This window comes from Taurulus bubalis, assembly GCF_910589615.1.
Source record: "Taurulus bubalis genome assembly, chromosome: 16".
Taxonomy (NCBI): domain Eukaryota; kingdom Metazoa; phylum Chordata; class Actinopteri; order Perciformes; family Cottidae; genus Taurulus; species Taurulus bubalis.
The window spans coordinates 2,547,795-2,553,587 of NC_136604.1; the positions used below are offsets into that span (position 1 = coordinate 2,547,795).

Sequence of the window (5,793 nt, forward strand, 5' to 3'; positions counted from 1 at the left end):
TGACTCAGATGGCACTGAAGGCTCAGGTAGAAAAACCACAGCCCGCCACTGATATATATATTAGGGGCTCTCTAGAAGACAGTAAAGAGAGCTTACTACTTATATATAAGTTGTGTAAGCCTTTTTGTTGATCAGCTATTGGTTTGCATTCATTAGCTATGAGATTCCTCAAACTTGTAAAAATACAAGGCAATACATTTGTGTTGGCTATGACACTTATACCTTCGGTTTTATGTGATAAGTGAACTGAAGTTAACTGCTGAGAACACAATGATTATTGTAGTAATTACATGCCAGTCACATTTCTTTGGAGACACAGTCGCAGCTTTGGCAAGCTTGAAAAGAAATTTCCCTGATGCCTGTAACCTTTCTTTGGCAGGGAACAAAGTGTACGAGTGAATTTATCACGACAAAGAAAACAATACAATGTGAACATTGATTAGCTGAGGAGATAAATCACAACTCTGCCATGAGAAGAAGAAAAACATATTTTACTGGCAGATGCAGAAGGAAGAGAAATGCAAGGTGGAGAATGTGAAGGAATGACACATGAAATAAAACTATCCAAGCGAATGATATGGTGAGGAAATGCTCCTCTCATCCCATCATGTGCAGAAGAGAGCAGCGGTTGTGTGAAAAGACTGCTGTTATCACGCAGTGAGGGTGCTCACAGGCCTTCAAGTGGAGCTTTCTGTGGGAATGCAAATATAGAATATCCCATAACCACCACGGCACCCACCAATGCACTTCTGACTTCTGCAGGTTTTGTAACCGCGGATTAGTATTTGTAATTTGCAGCCAAGAAGATGTGCACACAAACGTGCACGCACAGTAGTAGGTAGCAGAGAAATCAAATGTTTAGGGCACATGCCAGAAAAAGACAGGAGACACTCCCTCTTTGCCAGGGCTGTTGTGGTTGAAACAAGCTTAATTCCAGCTACCATCAGGCATGCAATGGCTGTGATGGAAGGGTGGATCTATCAGTCTCTACCAAAACACACACACTCCAACACTGGTTATACTGTATGGACTAACTCTTGTAACAAAATTACCTGGCATGGACTTAATGGTTTTAAACCTAAAGCCAATCTTATCAATAGGTGAACAGCTTGACTAATAGACGCATACTGTCTACAAGAAGAGGACGTAGTCACAGGGATTTCACCCATTGGTTTGTGGACTGCCCTTTTGAAAGCCTTGATTTGGGTATTTTGGCTCAGCGGCTAATTAGGCAAAAAAGGAATTGCAATTGTTTTACTCATTAATGGCAGCTTTCTTTGGGTGGAACTGTTCTAATGTTGCTTTGCCTTTTTAGTATGTTTTTTAGTTGGCATGTGTTTATTTATAACACAAAGTTTGACATAAATCTTCACAGTACAGGCAGTATGGCCATGTATCATCTCCAATAAACGGCTATAGCCAGCCTTTGAATTCAGGGTTTGATTCCCACTCCTGTATTTTTGAGCGTACAGTTATGCCGTGTTCACACCAAAACAGTTGCGAAATATTTGCGCGTCCAGATTACATGTTAAGTCAATGCACAGCCGCGTTAGGTTGCGAAAAAGCGAATTTTTCGGCGGGCGTAGCGATAGAAGCGAAACGGCGTCGCAAGGCCGCTTTTTCGCTTTTTCGCTGGCGTTCAAATATTTCAACTCCAGCGAATAATTCGCATGACGCGGAGTTGCGAAAGCCAATCAGCGTTGAGAAGCTCCACCCGGCATCACCGCCGTCCTGCGGTTACTGAATCAAACTGCTGGTCCGCTGAAGGAGCGCTGGAAGCGGCTTCATTCAGACACTCGTCCTGGAGGAGTCGGAGCTGTGTGCGACTACGGATAATATTATGAACCCAAACACGGGGCGGTTGATGTCCCGACGTGTGTGGGACTTCCTCAACAAGTGTAAAGCAGAACTAGTGGTTATTTACCTGGTGGATGAAGGAAATAGTAAATGTTTTCAAGACACAGAGATAAGCCCCGCCCCCTTTCCCCAGCGATGGTTGCGAAAAAACGGATTAACCACATAGAGCGAATTTTTCACCTGCGGCGCGATATAGGCGAAGTGGCGTTGCGAAAATTCGCAACTGTTTTGGTGTGAACACGGCATTAGAGCTTTGGTCTTGCGGCCGGGATTACATTTCACCCAGATACAACAGATACGTTTTTCTGATTGGCTATTCGTGTCGCCCATCTCTTTTTATTGATTGGCAGGGGATTCGGGGGAGACGTGCTTGATTCCTCCATGGTGAGGGCAGCGCGACCAGGTCATGTTTGCGCGCTGTGGCACATTAAATAGCCGAGAGTTTTTTTTCAGTGACATTACTACCACCAATGTGTCTTTCTTCACTGGGGGCTGAAACAGTGGCATGTTGCAGACTAAGTATTTACACTTGTATATCGTAGTTTTCATCCTATTAACCCTCTGGAATCGGGGGTCATTTTCTCGATTTTACATAATTTCTTAAATTCACCTTTTTAAAGTCACTTGCATGTGCAGTCACCCATGTGTTTTACATCTAAAATCTCAGCTCTATATAATGAGGTCTCGGCTCAATCTCAGCTCTATATAATGAGGTACCATTGACATAAGACACAAGTGTAAAGTGATAATATGGCCCTAAAGCTGAAAAAGTGACACTTGATTTTTTTAATTTTTCATGTCGATTGTGAAAACATAGCTTTACTCATGTAGTCGAACTGTTTTGGTGCTATAAATTGTTTTACCAAAGGTCTTAGGTTCACAAAAGTAGTGAAATATATGAATAAAATGGAAGATACTGGTAAATAAAGGTCTGAAAACAAATTTATTATAATATTGTGGAGATGTGCTCTGTGGCTGCTGTTGTGGCCGGCCGGTGGTGGAGATCTGTTTGCAGGGAGAGACGGACTGGGAGTCTGCATGTTGTCCACTGGACCCTGGCTGCTGTGACTCCTCTCTGTAAAATAAATTCACTACTCTTCAGTATATAGTGACAATATTTGATTTGCACCGTTCATTCTAGACACGTAAAACAACATCGGGCACAAGTTTCGTGCTAAAGTTGCTAAGCTAAGCTAACGTCAACAAACTAAGTTAGTTACAGTCTTACAAAAACGTCACTGAGATCCAACACTTCTAGTGGTACTAAGTTCACTGAGAGAAAGTTAACGGTGATAGTGACAATATTTGATTTGCACCGTTCAGTCTTAGATACGTAAAAGAACATCCGGCACAAGTTACGAGCTAAAGTTGCTAAGATAACGTCAACAAACGTTAGTTACGGTCTTACAAACTCATAATGGAGGTCCAACACTAATAGTGGTACTATGTTAACTGAAAGAAAGTTAACGGTGATAGGGACAAAAGTTGATTATGCACCGTTCAGTCTTAGCCATGTAAGACAACATCCAACACTGCAGGAGCTATCTCATCGTTAGCTACCGTTAGCCTCATCCTGCTAGCTTCCTGTTAGCAGCAGCGCTAGCTGGCTACAGGTCACGTTACTAACATAAATATGCTATTGCAAAGTTCAGTAAATACACTTACCCATCCCAAATGGATCCCTTTTATTAGTGTTGTCCTCTTCATCGGATCATCAGGGCGCTGAAGCTCCGCCATCCACTCCAACATAGCTTTGCTCAGGGTGAACTCTTAGCTGGGCCTCTTTTCTCCTGACTCCCAGTGACGGTCTGGATGCGTCATCCGACACGTTTAGATGCTCAGATCTCGCTGTAAATCTTGCAGGATCTCGCGGGAAGAAGGCAGCGGAAGCGGAAATTCTACAGAATCTTTGAGATTTTTTTTAATTTCTTTTGCAGAATTATCGCGATGAAATTAATATTTTCAAAACGTCAGTATTAAATAGCGCGGACCCGCGCTGGAAGATCTCTAAGGGTTAACGTGTGCAGTGTTATGTTGTCTATTTTATCATCTCCACTCTGTCATAGAGAAATATCAATTAATATAAAAACCTTTCAAAAATTCAAAATCTATGTGTTAGATAGTACACAGTCACCTTGCTAACTGAATCATGTTGGTAACTGAAGGTCCATCATGCGCTCATTAAATGCTAAGATTAGCCAAAAATGTTGTCTTCCCTGTCAGCAAGTTTTCCATGCAGGGTGGACATTTTTTGCATAATTTAGTTATCCAAATACTTTACCCATCAAATAAAATATATTGTTGAGAAAGGGACTTAATATCTTTCTGAAAATGTACAATTTATAATCACTATGTAATTACAATGTATTTACTCTACTTTACATGTGTCCATGACAGGGTATATTGTCACCATGCAGTTAATTTATAAAAAAAAAGTGTGGGAGCTTGACCAATATGCATTTCTAACAGCATAACATCTACGTAATACAATGCATATGAAGTTTAATGGGGGGGGGGGGGGGGGGAATGGGAAGTCCCAAAGGCACCTTATAGTGATATTGACCCAACTGGGCTTATTTGAAGCCTCCACCTATATAATATTTAAAATTTTACAAAATTACAAACATAAAATGAAATATGCATAAGATAGACAAGAAAAGAAAGAAAGAAAAGAAAAATAATGTAATTTGTGTACATACCTATGCGCCGACTATGATCGGTACAGCAGGTCATCCTTCAACTACAAGGTTGGCGGTTTGATTCCCGGTTCCTATGTCAACAAGTGTCCCTGAAGGAGACCCTGAACCTCATGTTGCACTCTTGGCACTTTACACCTGCCAACTGCTCCTAAATACTGAGGTTGGGTTAAATGCAGAGTATGCACATTTCATGTAGATGACAATTTTAATCAAATGAAACATGCATACTACAACACTGCAAGTCCAGATAATCTTCTTCTGAATACATAAAATTGATACCCAACATTAATAATGTTCTACAAAACATTAACACTTTTTCATCTGAGGTCTACAGGAGTGCAAGGGAGGATGAGCTGGGTCAACAAGTCTCATATGATATATGGGATGAGAGCTGACAATATATTCATACTTGCTCTTTAAATGCCAGACATTGTCTGATACAGTAAACTGCTGCATAGGTTGTATTACTCAAAATCCAAACTGAATACAATATTACCCATGTTTCTTCTTCGAAGCTTTGTATCACAGAACTGACACATTACACCTAGAGAGAATTAGATCATCTCAAATGATAAACTGAAGTCATTTTTTGAAAAATGTGGTCAGTGTTTATTTATTTTCTCGAACAACACACACAAACTCAAATCCCAACTATTGCTGGGCGGGCGGGTGAATGGGCGGTCAGCCAGGTTTATTCCCCGTCTTCTATTTATTTGTTTTCCCTGTTGTTTCTACTTTATTGTGTACTTAATGTAAAAAGTGAAGCAAGATCTTATTTTGCAGAAATGCTCTCAATAAAAATGTTTGAAATAAAAGAAAATAGTGAACCAACATGATAAGGTGTTTTAGTTGAAATAAAGTAGACCTATTGCATTGACTATAGTGAATGCATCTGAACAATACATTCATGTTGGGAGGAGGGGAGAAAAGGAAAGCGAAGGAGGAATAACAAAACAACAGTGAATTGGTCTAAAACATTCAATTCAAATCAATTACATTTCATTTGTATAGCCCAAAATCACAAAATAGCCTCAGAGGGCTGAACAATCTTTTCAACATACGACATCCTCTGTTCCAGGGACCCAATATCAAATTAGGGAGAGAAAAAAAGAAGAAACGCCTGGGGAGAGCAAGTAAAGAATGAACTTTCTCCCAGGATGCACAGCAGTGGAATATATGTCATGTGTACAGAATGAACAACATAATACAATTACAAACAGTCAATCCATATGACAGA

At 40.4% G+C, this 5,793-nt stretch overlaps 1 long non-coding RNA gene across 1 annotated transcript; it reads right to left on the minus strand.

Moving 5' to 3' along the window:
- Positions 1-2,781: 2,781 nt before the first annotated feature.
- On the minus strand, positions 2,782-3,670 carry LOC306749011. The gene is made up of 2 exons (XR_013771170.1): positions 3,523-3,670; positions 2,782-2,932 (listed from the first exon to the last, which is right to left on the minus strand). It is a non-coding gene; the product is annotated as an uncharacterized lncRNA (long non-coding RNA).
- Between the last annotated feature and the right edge of the window lie 2,123 nt (positions 3,671-5,793).